The 14872-nt window shown below is 47.2% G+C and overlaps 1 long non-coding RNA gene across 2 annotated transcripts in view; it reads right to left on the minus strand.

Moving 5' to 3' along the window:
* Positions 1-1376, minus strand: part of LOC113913262 — a 59872-nt gene extending 58496 nt beyond the window's left edge. For both annotated transcript variants that reach the window (XR_003517131.2, XR_003517132.1), the window contains exon 1: positions 1302-1376. This is a non-coding gene — a long non-coding RNA (uncharacterized LOC113913262). The remainder of the gene's footprint in view (positions 1-1301) is intronic.
* Positions 1377-14872: the final 13496 nt, after the last annotated feature.

Raw genomic sequence — 14872 nt, forward strand, 5'->3', positions numbered from 1 at the left:
GGGAGAGAGATCCTGAGGACCTGACACCTGCCCAGGGCCCCCGAGAAAATGTCCTGAACCCCTGAACCAAGAGCAGCCCTCACTTTCTCAAATCCACCTGTGGCCTGCAGGAGGTGTCTGTGCCATGAGAACAATTTCAATCCCAATTCACCTCTATGTTAGGGTCCCAGAAGTAAGATGTGCCACAGATTCTTCCAAATTGAGCCCCAGTGAGGCATCAGGGAAGTACAGCTTGGCCACTTTCCCCCAGTTCTTTGCAATGTCAGCTCAGTCCCCAGGGTCTTCCTAAAGGCCAGTTGGCCATCCACTGTGATGGGCAGTCTGCTTGGCTCCCAGGTGGATTCAAAATCCAGGCCATTCCAAACCAACTGTCACACTGTGACCCTACCAGGAATTCGCTTCCCTTCAGCTCACCAATCCTGAGCAGCAATTCATAGGAATTATCATGGAAGTGGCCATCGGGGCTGGGGATGTTTGCTTTAAGGAAGTCAATCTATGATGCTGAATGTCCTACTATTGATCTAAGGAATGGTCTGAGGGGCCGGGACTAAAGTGAGGCTACACTGGCTGGAGTGAGTTCCTCCCTACTCCTTCCTACCTCCTCCACTTCCACTCTCTACTCTCAGGTCTCTTCATCCTTTCTGGACACTGTAGGGGTAGGGGACAGTCTCCTGTCTCCTCTTAGAGAGTCCCCTCCTTACACATGGCCTTGAGAACCCACCCCAGGACTGTCTTTGAAGGGAGACAGCCCACTACTCAGCTGCCAAATGTTCATTCCACCTACCCGATGGCACAGTCCCTTCTGGTTCACTCCCAAGCATCATCCAGACAGCAAGTGAACCCTTCCACATCAACCCATGAAAATACCACAAGATATTCCAGTTTCTCTCCTTCTAAAAATGTCTGGATTTAAACTGCTCACAGCTGCTTCCAGATTTTGTCATCCACATTGCGAAGAAATGATTTGTAATTCCTTTCCCTATAATGTGTTGCTGGATGGCATCAAGATTCTCCTGATCCAATGAGAGCAGTGTGGTGTGTTCCCTGTGTGCGTTCTCGGTATGACTATGTACGAAGTTGGTATTCAGAAATAGTATAGTTTTCTGGATTTAGAAGCTATTTAAGGAAGCCAGCTTCATTGAACAATCAAAAGTAACTAATCCGGAAAACCTAGAATATTCATCTATCAGTGTGGACAAATTGGAAGGTGGCCATGAAAAGAAAAAACAGGAAACGAATTTCTCTAGAAGTGAGGCAGCCAACTTGAGAGAAGAGAATTCAGAAAATCCATAGGAACATACCTGTAGAACAGCAATTCAGGTTGCCCATCATGGGAACCTTCACACCTTTTACCAAACTGCAAGGGCTCGGCTCACAGAGTGACAGTTGAAATGGAAGGAAAAGTTGTATCATTGGTCACCATGGCGATAGGTTGGTCATGACAGAACTTTCAGAGTGCAGGCAGCTCTGCACACTGTGGGTTGATGGAGGGAAGTGGGTCTGGGATGGGTAGATGGATGATGGGTATAAAAGAGGGCACTTGTTGTCCTCTTTTATACCACTGAGTGCTGCGTGTAAGTGATGAACCACTGAATTCTACTCCAGAAACCAATACTGCACTGTATTTTACATAAACTAAAAAAAAAAAAAATACCCCTGGAGGGGCCACATAGGAGACTTAAATTTTCATTTTATATCTGCTATTCTAAAATCTTTTATTTAAAAAACCTTGTTTAAAAACATCTTTACTGTTGTGATGAGCACTGGGTGTTATATAAAACTAATGAATTATTGAACACTACTTACAAAACTAATGGTGTAATATATGGTGTCTGAGCATAATAAATATAAATAAATAAATAAATATAAGTAAAAAATAAAGTCTTGCCTGGGTGCCTGCATGGCTCAGTCAGTTAAGCATCTGATATTTTGCTCAGGTCACGATCCCAGCGTCCCATGTTCCATCCCTGCATCAGGCACCCTGTTCAGCAGGGAGTCTGCTTCTCCCTCTGCCCCTCACCCCACTCTGTGGGCAATCACTCTCATCTGTCAAATAAATAAACAAATGTTTTAAAAATAAGTCCTTCCTACAGGGCCCCTCTCTGCGGGATGGCCCTGTTTTCCTTCCAGGAGCCCGTTGGAGCCAAGGATGTCAATTACTAGTGTTGTCTCAGGGGTGAACTTCCTGAGCCACAAGCTAAGTTTGCAAACATATCTCCCTCATTTTCTAATGAATTTCATTAGTTTGGATTCCAAGCTTCCTTTTCTGCTGGGGACAGAAAAATATTCTTGGAAAACAATGGATTTCTCATGCCTTTCAGATTATAAAGGCCCCTGTTGCATTGACCTCCCTCTCTCCTACCCTCCATCCTGAATGCCAGGGCTGCAATGAGGATAGTTCCCTGTGGACAGGGGGTCCCTCCCCACCACTGGGATGGGGCCTCCCACGGCATGCATGCAGGTCATGGGTCCAGGTTACTCTTGCAGGGGGTTTCCTTACATGGACTCATGAGATAAGACAGGTTACAGCTGGGCAGGACCCTCTTGGCTGCTGAAGTCAATCTGTTCACTCTGAGTGTTCGGACCCAAAACCTGTCTGCTGGTTTCACCCCTTGTCCTTCCACTCCCTAGAGCTGTCATGCAGGGGGCCACACACCTTTTAACCACCTGGGGGACTGGATACATGCTGTGTGGTCCCTTGCAAAGTGAAAACTCAGAACCCCTTGGGCAAAATGCCAGGGAAAATAGGCAGTTCCAGGCAACAAATAGAAAGTGATTTCTTTAAAATATTTTATGACTTATAAAACATAATAGGATTGAAAAACAACCTGAGTAACAGCATAACTTTACACATTAGAAAACAATGTTTTTGTTTCTTTAGGTAATGCAATCATACCATTTTATCCAATTGATATCTAAAGAGATCATTTTCCTGGCACAGTTTTAGAAAGCTTTATTATGTCATTTCATGTATACTTTTAAGAACTTAGTTTTTGAGTAATATCAAGTAATCTCTGTCACTTTGGCAAATGTCAGATAACAACTAATTTTAATTTATGATTTTGAGAGGATTTTTTGTTGTTGGGGGTGTGATTCCTAGTATAGCTATTTAGAGTACCTTATAGGCTATGATGGATGACATGGGATGGATTTCTGATGTGATATCAAAATAAAAATTTTATTTATGACATCCAGAGCTGATTCTTGTGAAACAGATTTTCCAAAAAGATTTAACTGTAAACAAATCAATTTCAGGAATCTGAATTTAAGTGTACTTTGGCATTTTCAGGTTTCCTCTGATGTTTGTCATAACCTGATGATGCATAGATACCCTAAAGTGGGCTTTGCTTTTGTCCATAATTCCTGTCAATCAAGAAGTAGATGGTGGAAAACACCTGAAACTTCCATTTGGGGTATTAGGGACAGTCATCTGGGAGACATAGCATGGAGAGAAATCAGATGTGCCCCTAATTTTGAGCAGGGAGTGTGGGTTTATGAAGGAAAAGCACAGGCACTGGTTTTGAAAGAATTACCATGATTGCCGGCAGCTAACAGCTGTTACATTGTCTCTCTTTCAGTCCAAAGGAGAAGGATGTGTTGGAGGAGGTGGTCGAGTTGCAACTGAGCAGTTACAGGTGCCAGAAGTCAAAAGTACCTGGTGTTCTTAAAATTGAAACAGGAGACGTGCATATGCTTTACTTCGTTATTGTCCTTTCCATTCTAGTTTGAGTGGCTCTCTTAGCAAAGCCTACCTCATTTTGAATCTTCTTTCACAATTCCAGCCCACCTTTTTTCTGACATCTTTCTGACAGGAAAACATCAATGATCAAATTGTATTTTCCTGCCATTCCATTTCATTGCCTGGGTGGTTGGCAACCTGCTCCAGGTCCATCATGCCCCTGGGAGGTGGGAGTTACCTAGTTTTTTGATAATCCGTGCTAGGTGAGTCTTAGCACCGCATCTTAGTAAGAGGAAGATTTGAGGAAATCACATCTAGGTGCTAGATGTTACTTAGGGTCTCGTTTCTGGGTAGATCTAGTGAATGATTTCTATTCTTTGAGCAACAATTATTTTGACATTTTCAGTAGTACTACAAAGAGAAATGCAAAGTATAAGCAATTGGAAAATTGCAAAATTAAAATATTCAATAGTACGTAAAAACAGTACACGTTCCCCTTAAACGCCGGGGTCTTTCTCCATCTGTTCTTATGGAGAGGTTCCCGACCAAAGTCAAGCCCACTGCATGTTCTGCCGCCTCCACTCTCCCCTCTGGGAGAGGGCCTGATGCTCCCTGATGTTCCGGGGCCAGGGAAGGAGGAGGAGGCCACTCCACAGACCCTCTGGGGACGCCCATGGCCTGGCCCCAGCCCCTTGGTGTGGTTCCAAGGCAGGGAGATGTTCCCGGGCCAGCTGACCCCTGTCTCCTTCCACCTGTAGGTCTGAAGAAGTAGCAGCATAATGAGGTCATCCTGACGGCCTACAACATCATCGGCGAGAGCCCGGCAGCACGCCTGAGGAAGTGTTCATAGGCGAGGCCGGTAAGCTCTGGGGGCCCCCGCCTTCTCGGAGGCCTGGCCTGGTGCTCTCAGGGGCCCAGCAGCATGCCCGTGATGAGGAGCATGGTGCTGGTGTGCGGCCGGGAGGTTCCAGGTCCCTGCTGGGAGAGACGGGACCTGCCAGGGCTGGGTGGACCCAGTGGCCTGGAAGACCCGTCCAGTCTTGCTTTCAGACCTGAGGGTTAATTTCACACCCGGAGCCCTCCTCGTGCATCCCAGGTTGTGCTCCCAGAGTGACGCTGCTGCCTCCATGGGAATCCAGGCTTGTAGGTCCTTGGCCTCTGCCGGGAAGTCTGTGCTCAGTTGCCCACGGTCCTGGCGGACCCCAGCACATTAGCCTGACCTCCTGGTCAAGGCCCCTTCTCAGGTCTCAGAAAGCAATGTGGATCATTGTTTGTACCCCTTTTAGCTAAGATGGAGCCCCTGAGTTTGTTCCCAGGGCTTTCCCTTCTGTGGAGGCTCCCAGAGAGAGGTGATGTCTCGTTGAGAGCAGATTGGGCTCCTGTCTGACCCGAGGGCCCTGTCTGCTCTCCCACCCTGTGCCAGGGCTCCTGCTCAGATCAGCTGGGGCAGGTAGAGGGTCATGCTTCAGGCCAGGAATGACAGGAATTCCTTCTGAGGACAGAGCCCCAGGCTTGCAGCAGAAGGTGGTTCAGCCCCTGGGCCAGCCCACAGAAATGTGTCCGGTGACCTTTCGAAATTTGGAGAGGTTACTGTTAGAAACCCTGGGTGGCTCAGTCATTAAGCATCTGCCTTTGGCTCTGGTCATGGTCCCAGGGTCCTGGGGTCTAGCCCCACATCAGGCTCCCTGCTCTGCACGGAGTCTGCTTCTCCCTCTACCACTTCCCCTGCTTGTTCCCTCTCTCTCTGTGTCTCTCTCCTTCAACTAAATAAATAAAATCTTAAAAAAAAAAAAAAAGTGTTCCTGGAAGGGTTAAGCAACCTTCTGCACCAAGTGAGGATGAGTGAAGTATGATGCCTGGAGTGTAGGTTGTGTTGGCTTCTCGGTAGGTCTGTCGCCAGTGGTTAGTCGGGCTGATGGGGTGGGGTCCAGGGAGCCAGCGTTTGGGGCAGATGGGACTCTCTTCAGAGGAGCCCTCCGAGCCCGAGCAGGAGCATGGGCAGGGAGGGGAAGTGCCTCGCGCCGTCTGGAAGTCGGGGGCTCCAGTCCTATCTAGCACCTGGGCCCACGTTGGTCCCCAGGGGGGCTGGGGTGAGGGGAGCGCACGTCCGGCCAGCTTCCATCCGCAGCACCTGAACTGCCCATGGGTGGCGTGCACCCTGGACCGGGGCCACTGGAGGCACAGCCTGAGTCACAGGGGCCAGGGCAGATGCTCAGAGGAAAGGACTGGAGCCAGGGAGGGAGGCAGGCAGGCAGGCACAGGGAGCCGTGCTGGTCGGCCAGGTCACCAGGGGCCTGCAGGCCAGCCCTGTGCTCTCTGCTGCATTGGTTGGTTGGCGTGTATCGGGGCAAAATGCATGCAGCGTGAAGTGTGCCGCCCGCACAGCCTGGAAGCAGACGGTATGGCACGGGGCACACTAACGCTCTGGCAGGGCCATCACCCCCTCATGGGCACAACCCCCCTTCCCAGAGAGAAGCCCCCTTTCCATCCAGCTGTCCCTCCCTCCCCTTGTCCTGCTTCCCTAGGGTTACAGCCTGGAGGTTACTGTCTGATTTTGGAATCTGCCGATGCTGAATGTCTCACAGTTTCTGTGTTCTCGAGCTGGCTTCTTCCACCAGACACGTTTCTGAGGTACATTGCACATGTCAGCACCTTGTTCCTTCTCTCAGCTGGGGAATATTCCACTGTGTGCATGTACACTTTGTGTCTCTCCCGAGCTGTTGTTGGTTATGTGGCTTGTCCTGGCCATCCGCGCTCTGTGAGGAGAGCTGCTGCGAACACTGGTGCACCGGTATTTTCCAGCAGCGCTGAGCTGATGCTGCACCTGGCTGGGAAGGGGGAGCCGCGGAGGCTACAGCCGGGGGGCCATGCCCTGAGGCGCTTGCAGGCTTCTCCTGCACCCGGGGCCCCTCATCTCCCTCTACTCTCAGGGAGGGGTCCCACTCCAGCTCCTCCCTAGGGTACCTGTCCTCCCGGCCCATCTCCTCCTGGCACCCACCCTCTCCCCATGCTTTCTCCTCACGTATTGGTGTCAGCCTCCAGGACCCCATAATCCCCAGAGGAGAAAGAGGGCTTCCTACCCATCGATCTCGGGCTCCAGGGCCCTCTAACACCCTGCACGCACTCTGACGAGCCAGCTGTGTTGCTGAGGGCACTGGCAGGAGATGCTGAAAGTGTTTTTAAAGCCTACAGGACCTGACAGGTCCTGTACTCACAGCATGTGGAGCACTGCTCAGCCTTCTTAGCCCTGATTCCTCCCCCTCCTGCCCAGGACCCAACTCCGGGGGCTTCTTCTTTGGAAAGCTGCCTCTGACCCCCTCCCCAGGTACACGTCCAGCTTTGTCTCTCTGTGCCCAGATCCTCAGGCACTGTGTGGACACGTCTGCCTTTGTTGTCAGATGGGACTGTCCTGTCTTCCTCCTCATGGACCACAACCTCTCATCTCATAATGCTCCTCATCCTGAGCTTAGGACCAAATGGGACCTAAATGTCTTTGCTTTCCTGCAAATAGGTGTCCCCAAACTCCATGAAGACAAGGCAGAAGAGCAGCTGTGGGAATCCTGGTCACTGGGAAGTGAGTTGGTGTGAAGTGAAGTGGGTGGACTTCATGTCTCAGAGCAGGTGGGAAGAAGCGGGGGGACAGGGCTAATCAGAGACACCTCCTCCTGAAGCAAGGTGACACGTGACAGTGGCATCTGCCCCGTGATTCCTGTGACCCCCAGTACCCTTGGTGCCACAGACACACGCGTGCAGTGGGCATGTTCCTTCATCGAGTCTCCCTTCGGACGCATCCCACAGCGCCCTGTGCACCCGGGGTAGAAGGGGTGAAACCTGCCTGCCCATGTCGGATGTGCCGTCAAGGGGAGCACCTGTCGCCCCAGGGAAAGGAAGGTCTCCACTGGTTCTCCCTCCAAACAAGGGAGTCAGGTCTTTCTCCTATGCCCAGTGGGAAGTGCCCACGGGAGGTCAGGTCAGCAGCCTGACCTTTGCTCTTTGACAGGACAACTTCTGCTGAAAAGGGAAAATGGACAGTCACGCATGTCATCGTCAGTTGCTTTGGGGGCCACGTGGTTCGCGTTGGGCCTGAGTGTCGCTTTGGGAGACCGCTAAGTGTCTTGCAATGATTGATTGGCTGTTTTTTAAAGAATGAGAAACTTATGTGAATGGCAGGCTCTACCTTTCTTGTAAGTGGCCGAATTTTTAATTCCTGCTGGTTGGAAGAGAGAGAGAAATGGCCCTGCCTCTCGCTGTTTTAGCTCCCTCTAGCGACAAGTAGAGCCGGGCTCCAGCTCAGGGGACAAGAGAAGTCTTTGGAGGGGCGCCTGGGTGGCTCAGTTGGTTAAGCGACTGCTTCCGCTCAGGTAATGATCCTGGAGTCTCAGGATCAAGTCCCGCATCGGGCTCCCTGCTAGGCGGCGAGTCGGCTTCTCCCTCTGACCCTCCCCCCTCTCATGTGCTCTCTCTCTCATTCTCTCTCTCTCAAATAAATAAATAAAATCTTTAAAAAAAAAAAAAAGAAGTCTTTGGAGCGCTGCCGGTCTGAGCAGAGCGCGCTGCCGGTCTGAGCAGTGCACGCGGCCAGGAGTCCAGGGCATGTGGGCCCTCAGCATCTCCTCTGGGTCACGGACTGCGATCTCCAGGTAATTACTATTGGATGCAGGGTCGTGACAGGATGAAAACCATGGGCAGCTTCCGCGGCAGGTCCCGCCCGTCGTGGGTGGGCTGTGCAGTGTGTAGGTGGAGATGTGGGCTTCCAGGCAGGCGATCACTAACGGCAGAAACAGTGTGTGCTGGGACGTGACAGCCTGCTGTGGGCCAGACAGGATTGCTGTCTCTGGCTCCCAGGTGAGCCGCAGCTGCTCAGAGGCCGTCACCCAGTCTGGAGGTGGCTGGGGGCTCCTGGGGCTCCTTCTTAAATCGGGGTCATTTGCTAGGCCCACCCTAATGGAGGGGGGTGCATAAAAGTGAAACTATGAAGAGATGGTTGGTAAAATACACCCCCCAGAGCCTCTTCCCTCCCCCGTGGCACCCCCAGTAAGCCCCCATGTGGCTTCCTGTAGGGTGGCATTTTCCTAGGACTCCAGATGTTCGTTCCCGCCCCCAAAGATCAGGACCTCAGACCAGAACTGACACAAATATTGGTGCTGAAGTGGGGGTTCCATGGTTTGCATTGCACATGCCCCGCACCCACCCAAGAGGAGCCCCGTGTGACATGTGACTCATTGCAAACTGGCCTCCCATGGGTAGCAGACACTGGAGATGAGCCTCAACTGCTGTCCCCCTCATGCCTTGTCTTCTATGCGACATGTCCATCATCTGTCCAGCCCTGAAGGCCTTGGCAGGAGACGCCTCATAGGGACCAGAGCTCCCGCAATGGAAAATGTATTCAGTACATCTCCTGCAGTCTGTTCTTCTTCCCGAAGTGGCCACAAGCACTGCAGGGTGGCAGCAACCGGAAGCTGCAGGAGGCCTAAACTCGGGGAGGTTTCCTGAGCTTCACTGTCCTAGCTGGTCTTCTTTGCTTCGCTGTTAAATGGCCACAGGGATATTGAGGAAGAAATAAACATCTCCTGGTGGCAAGTAGTGGCTTCGAGAATTCACGGAGAGGATGTAAGAACACAGCTTCCTATGCCGTGCAGTAGTCCAGGTGCAACTGTTCACAGGAGAGGTCACCCCCTCCACAGATGACAATGTCAACAGTGACCCCTGGAGTTGTGCGCCCGGACAGCCCTAAGATGTGACCTCTGCCTTGTAGCAGGCTTATCCCACCGTCCTCTTGAGATGTGGGGTTTGGGGTTGCTTAGGGCCTGACAACACAGATGACGGACCTGCTGGCACTCACCCAAATTAATGGAGGCTTCCATCATGTTGAGTAGGGCCCAAAGCCCAGTGCTGTTGCCCCTGCCAAAACAGCAGCCGCCCAGTAAGACCTTAGCCCAGATTATTGTGATACTTGAACACTCATAAACTCTGATGTCAATGGTGAAGTGGTCCTAAGAATCAGCCAGAATTGTGTGCTGATTCTTTAAATATATATGTAGGCATATGGAGAGAGAGAGAGAGAATTCATATGCCATACAACTCAGCAGTTAAAGTTGACAATTCAGTGGTTTTTAGTATCTTCAGTATATACTATTTTAGTATATTTTATTTTACATATTTTATATTTTATATATATTTTTATAAATAATATATTTTAGTATGTTTAGTATATCCATCTCAAATCAAATTTTAGAAGAGTTTCTTCACCCCCAACAGAGACCCTGTACCTTGGGATTCACCCCCCACATCACCTGCACCCTCCTGCCCCAGGCAAACACTAATTTACTCTCTCCCTATAGATCTGCCTTCTGGGCACTTGAGACAGAGGGCCTCATACAGTAGGTGGTATTTTGTGACTGTTTCTTTCATTTCACATACTTTCGAAGTTCATCCACACGGTAGCATGTTTCTGTAATTCGTTCTATGTTATTGTTGAAAAGGAGTCCACTGCATGGATAGAGCGCAGACTACAATTTAATCAGTAGATAGACACTTGGTCTACTTCCACTTTGGAGGGATGACCAGTAACGCGGCCATGCCCATTTATGTACACAGTTTCTGTGTTTTCATTCCTGTTGGGTAGAAACCCAGGAGCCGAACTTCCAGGCTAGATGATACCTCTGTGTCTAGCGTTTTGAGGAACGGCCAAAGAGCTTTCCAAAGTGGCGGATCCATCCCACGTTTCTGCCAGCGCTGCACGAAGGTTCCTATTTCTCCCCATCTTTGCCAACTCTCTGTCTTGGTGCCCGCAGCCATCTTGGAGGGTGGGGCGTGGTTGCTCGTGGTGGTTTTGATTCCTGATTCCCTAAGGGTTATGACGTTAGGCATCTTTTTCTGTGCTTTTTGGCCGTTCCCATATCTTCTTCAGAGAAATATCTGCTGGGATCCTTTGCCCACATTTTTCAAATTCGGTTATTTTTTAAAAGTCAATTATTACTGAGTTGTAAGAGGTCTTATGTTCCATATCAGATATACATCTGCCAACATTGTGTCCCAGTCTGTGGGTTGTCTTGTCCCTTTCTTGATGTTTTCCTTTAAAGCTCCAAAGTTTTTAATTTTGATGATGTCAGATTTATCTTTCTTTCTTGCTTGTGCTTTTGATGTCATATCTAAGGACCCCTGGGCTAATCCAAGGTCATGAAAATTTGCTCCTGTGTTTTCTTCTAGTTGTGGTTTTAGCTCTCACACTTAGGTTTATCATCCTTTTGAATCAATACCTGTGGATCATGTGAGGAAGGGGTCCATTTTGTTCCTTTGCCTATGGCTGTTTACTTGTTCCAGCCTCATTTCCTGAAAAGACCATTAGTTCCCCCTGAATTGTCTTGGCAGCCTTTTCTAAATCAATCGACCATAAATATAAGGTTTATTTCTGGACTCTGGATTCCGTTCCCTTGATCCAACTGTCAATCCTTATGCCAGTAGAACATTATCTTGATTACTGTAGCTTTGTTGTAAGCTTTTAAATGAAAAATTGCTTTTACTCATTTTTATTCTTCTTTTTCAAGAGAGTTTTGCTATTCTGGGTCCCTTGCATGTCCATGTGCATTTTAGGATGAGTATGTCAATTTCTGGGGGGGGAAGGGTAGCTGGGATTTTGATAGGGATTTCTTGAATAGGTAGACAATTTGAGAAGCATTGCCATCATAACAATATGAGTCTTCTAATCCATGCATATGGGATGTCTTTCCATTCCTTTAGATCTTTTGAACTTTTATTTTCAGCCATGCTTCATAGTTTAATGTGTATGAGTTTTGAACTTCATTTATTAAATGTATTCCTATTTTACTCTTCACTCTTTTTTAAAAAAAAAAGTTTTATTTATTTATTTATTTATTTGACAGAGAGAGAGAGACAGTGAGAGAGGGAACAGAAGCAGGGGGAGTGGCAGAGGGAGAAGCAGGCTTCTTGCTGAGCAGGGAACCTGATGCAAGGCTGGATCCCTGGACCCAGGGATCATGAACTGAGCCAAAGGCAGATGCTTAACGACTGAGCCACACAGGCGCCCCCTATTTGACTCTTCTGATGCTATTAAAAAAGGAATTCTTTTCTTAATTTTATTTTAGGATTGTTCATTGCCAGTGTAAAGAAATATAAGTGATTTCTGTGTGGATCTTTCATCCAGAAACCTTGCTTAACCTCATCATTTGTCTGAATAGGTTTTTTTAAGTGCATTTTTTTGAAATTTTCTAAATACCAAATCATATCTCTGCAGATAGAGATGGTTTTACTTCTTCCTTTCAAAACTGGATGTTTTTATATCTTTTTGTTCCTTAACTACCCTGGCTGAAGCTTCCAGTACAACATGGGACAAAAGTCGTAAAAGCAGGCATAATGGTGTTTTTACTGATCCTAGTGGGAAATCCTTCTATTTTTCACCACTAACTGTCCTAAATACAGGTTTTTCATAGATGCTCTATCAGGTTGAGGAAGTTCCCTTCTATTCCTAGTTTGGTGAGTGTTTGTATTATGAAAGAGTATTGAATTTTGTCAAGTGCTTTTCCTGTCCATTGAGATGATCATATGGTGTTTGTCCTTTATTCTCTTAAAGTTTTTATTATATTGATCTGTTTTCACATATTAACCAACTTCACTTTCCATCCCAGTTGGTCATAGTATATCTTTTTCCTATGTTGCTGGACTTCATTTACTAAGATTTTATTAAGGATTTTTCATCTCTATCCATAAGGGATATTGATGTGTAGTGTTGGGGTATTTTTTTTATATATCTTTGTCTGGTTTCAGTATCAGGGTAACTCTGACCTCATAGAATTCATTAGTAAATCTCTTCTTCTAATTTTTTGGAAGAGTTTGTTAGGCATTAGTGTTAATTCTTCTTTCAATGTTTGACAGAATTGACCAGAGTAGCCATTTGGTTGTGGGCTTTTCTTCATGGGAAGTTTTATTGCTACTTCAGTCTCTTTACTTGCTGTAGATGTATTCAGATTTCTTATTTTTTCCTGAGATGGTTTTGGTGGTTTGTGGATTTCTAGGAATTGTCTCTCATTTGTTATCTTGGCTATCACAATAATTGTTCACAGAATTCCCTTATATATATTTTTTAATTTTTGTGAAGTCACTAATCACACCTTCTCTTTCAGTCTTGATTTTAGTAATTTGACTCTTCCAGGGTTTTTTTGTTTTTTGTTTTTTGTTTTCTCTCTTGGGCAGTCTATAAGGTTTGTCAATTTTATTGATCCTTTCAAGAACCTATTTTTGTTATATTGATATTCTGTATTGATTTTCTTTTCTCTATTTTATCATATTTCTGCTCTATTCTTTGTGATTTCCTTCTCTTCTACTCGCTTTGGGTTTTGCTTGCTTTTCTATTTCTTGCTTGTTAAGGTGGAATGGCTGGATTGGTTTGAATCATTCCTCATCTTTCTTTTTTTACTACTATAAATTTCCCTTAGGCACTCTTTGACTGCATTCTTTAAGTTCTGGTATATTGCATTTTCTTGTCATTCATGGAAAAATACTTTTTGATTCTGTTTGTGATTTCTTCGTTTGCCCTACGTGTGTTTTTGAGTCCATGTCTCTGTGAGTTTCCCAAATTTTCTCTTGTCATCAATCACTCATCGAATTCTGTTGTTAGAAAGTGTACTTGGTATGGTTTCCACCTTCAATGTATTGAGGCATTCCACTGTTCTGAGGCCCCCTTTAGGGTTCTCTGGCCAAAGCTTAAGGCTCCAGTCACTTTGGTCTGCTGGCCACCTATGCATTTAGGACTGCATTTGGGCCCAAGTAGAGGGAGGACAGGGAGAGGAAAGTCCCCGGGGTCGGTGCCCTTTGGAAGTCATAGTTCCACTGAACATAGAAGGAAACTCCCCTCTCTGAGTTTGGGCTCCTGCTGGCCCCTTCACCGGCCACCACCAATGGGATTGTCCTAGGGCCAGGATATGAGAGAATGGGAAAACAAGAAAGAAGAAAGAAAAGGAAGCCCAGGGCACTGCTGTCCTTTCTGGGGATTAGTAGTCGCATTTTTCGACTTGGAGCTGAAGGTAGCAGCTTCCCCTGAGCGCTCTCTGCCTGTGTCCCACAGCTGACATGTGGGTTTCCAGCTACTTGCGATTCAGGCTGTGATGCTGGAGGGAAAATGGCAAACTCACCACCACTGGAGGTCCTTAAATCCTGGTCTTCTTCCCCAATCTGCCCAGCACCATTTTCTCCTGAGGGTCCTCCAATAGCTGCCCCTGCATTCTTTTTTTTTTATTTTTTTTATTGTTATGTTAATCACCATACATTACATCATTAGTTTTTGATGTAGTGTTCCATGATTCATTGTTTGTGCATAACACCCAGTGCTCCACGCAGAATGTGCCCTCTTTAATACCCATCACCAGGCTAACCCATCCCCCCATCCTCCTCCCCTCTAGAACCCTCAGTTTGTTTTTCAGAGTCCATTGTCTCTCATGGTTCGTCTCCCCCTCCGACTTACTCCCCTTCATTCTTCCCTTCTGCTATCTTCTTCTTCTTTTTTTTTCTTAACATATATTGCCTTATTTGTTTCAGAGGTACAGATCTGTGATTCAACAGTCTTGCACAATTCACAGTGCTCACCATAGCACATACCCTCCCCAATGTCTATCACCCAGCCACCCCATCCCTCCCACCCCCCACCACTCAGCAACACTCAGTTTGTTTCCTGAGATTGAGAATTCCTCATATCAGTGAGGTCATATGATACATGTCTTTCTCTGATTGACTTATTTCACTCAGCATAACACCCTCCAGTTCCATCCACATCCTTGTAAATACATGTCTTTCTCTGATTGACTTACTTCACTCAGCTATGGTGAGCGCTGTGAATTGTGCAAGACTGTTGAATCACAGATCTGTACCTCTGAAACAAATAAGGCAATATATGTTAAGAAAAAAAAGAAGATAGCAGGAGGGGAAGAATGAAGGGGGGGAAGTCGGAGGGGGAGATGAACCATGAGAGACAATGGACTCTGAAAAACAAATTGAGGACTCTAGAGGGGAGGGGGTGGGGGGACGGGTTAGCCTGGTGATGGGTATTAAAGCGGGCACGTTCTGCGTAGAGCACTGTGTGTTATGCACAAAGAATGAATCATGGAACACTACATCAAAAACTAATGATGTAATGTATGGTGATTGACATAACAATAAAAAATTTAAAGAGAATAAGATCAT

This window comes from Zalophus californianus, chromosome 14 (genome assembly GCF_009762305.2).
Source record: "Zalophus californianus isolate mZalCal1 chromosome 14, mZalCal1.pri.v2, whole genome shotgun sequence".
Lineage (NCBI taxonomy): Eukaryota > Metazoa > Chordata > Mammalia > Carnivora > Otariidae > Zalophus > Zalophus californianus.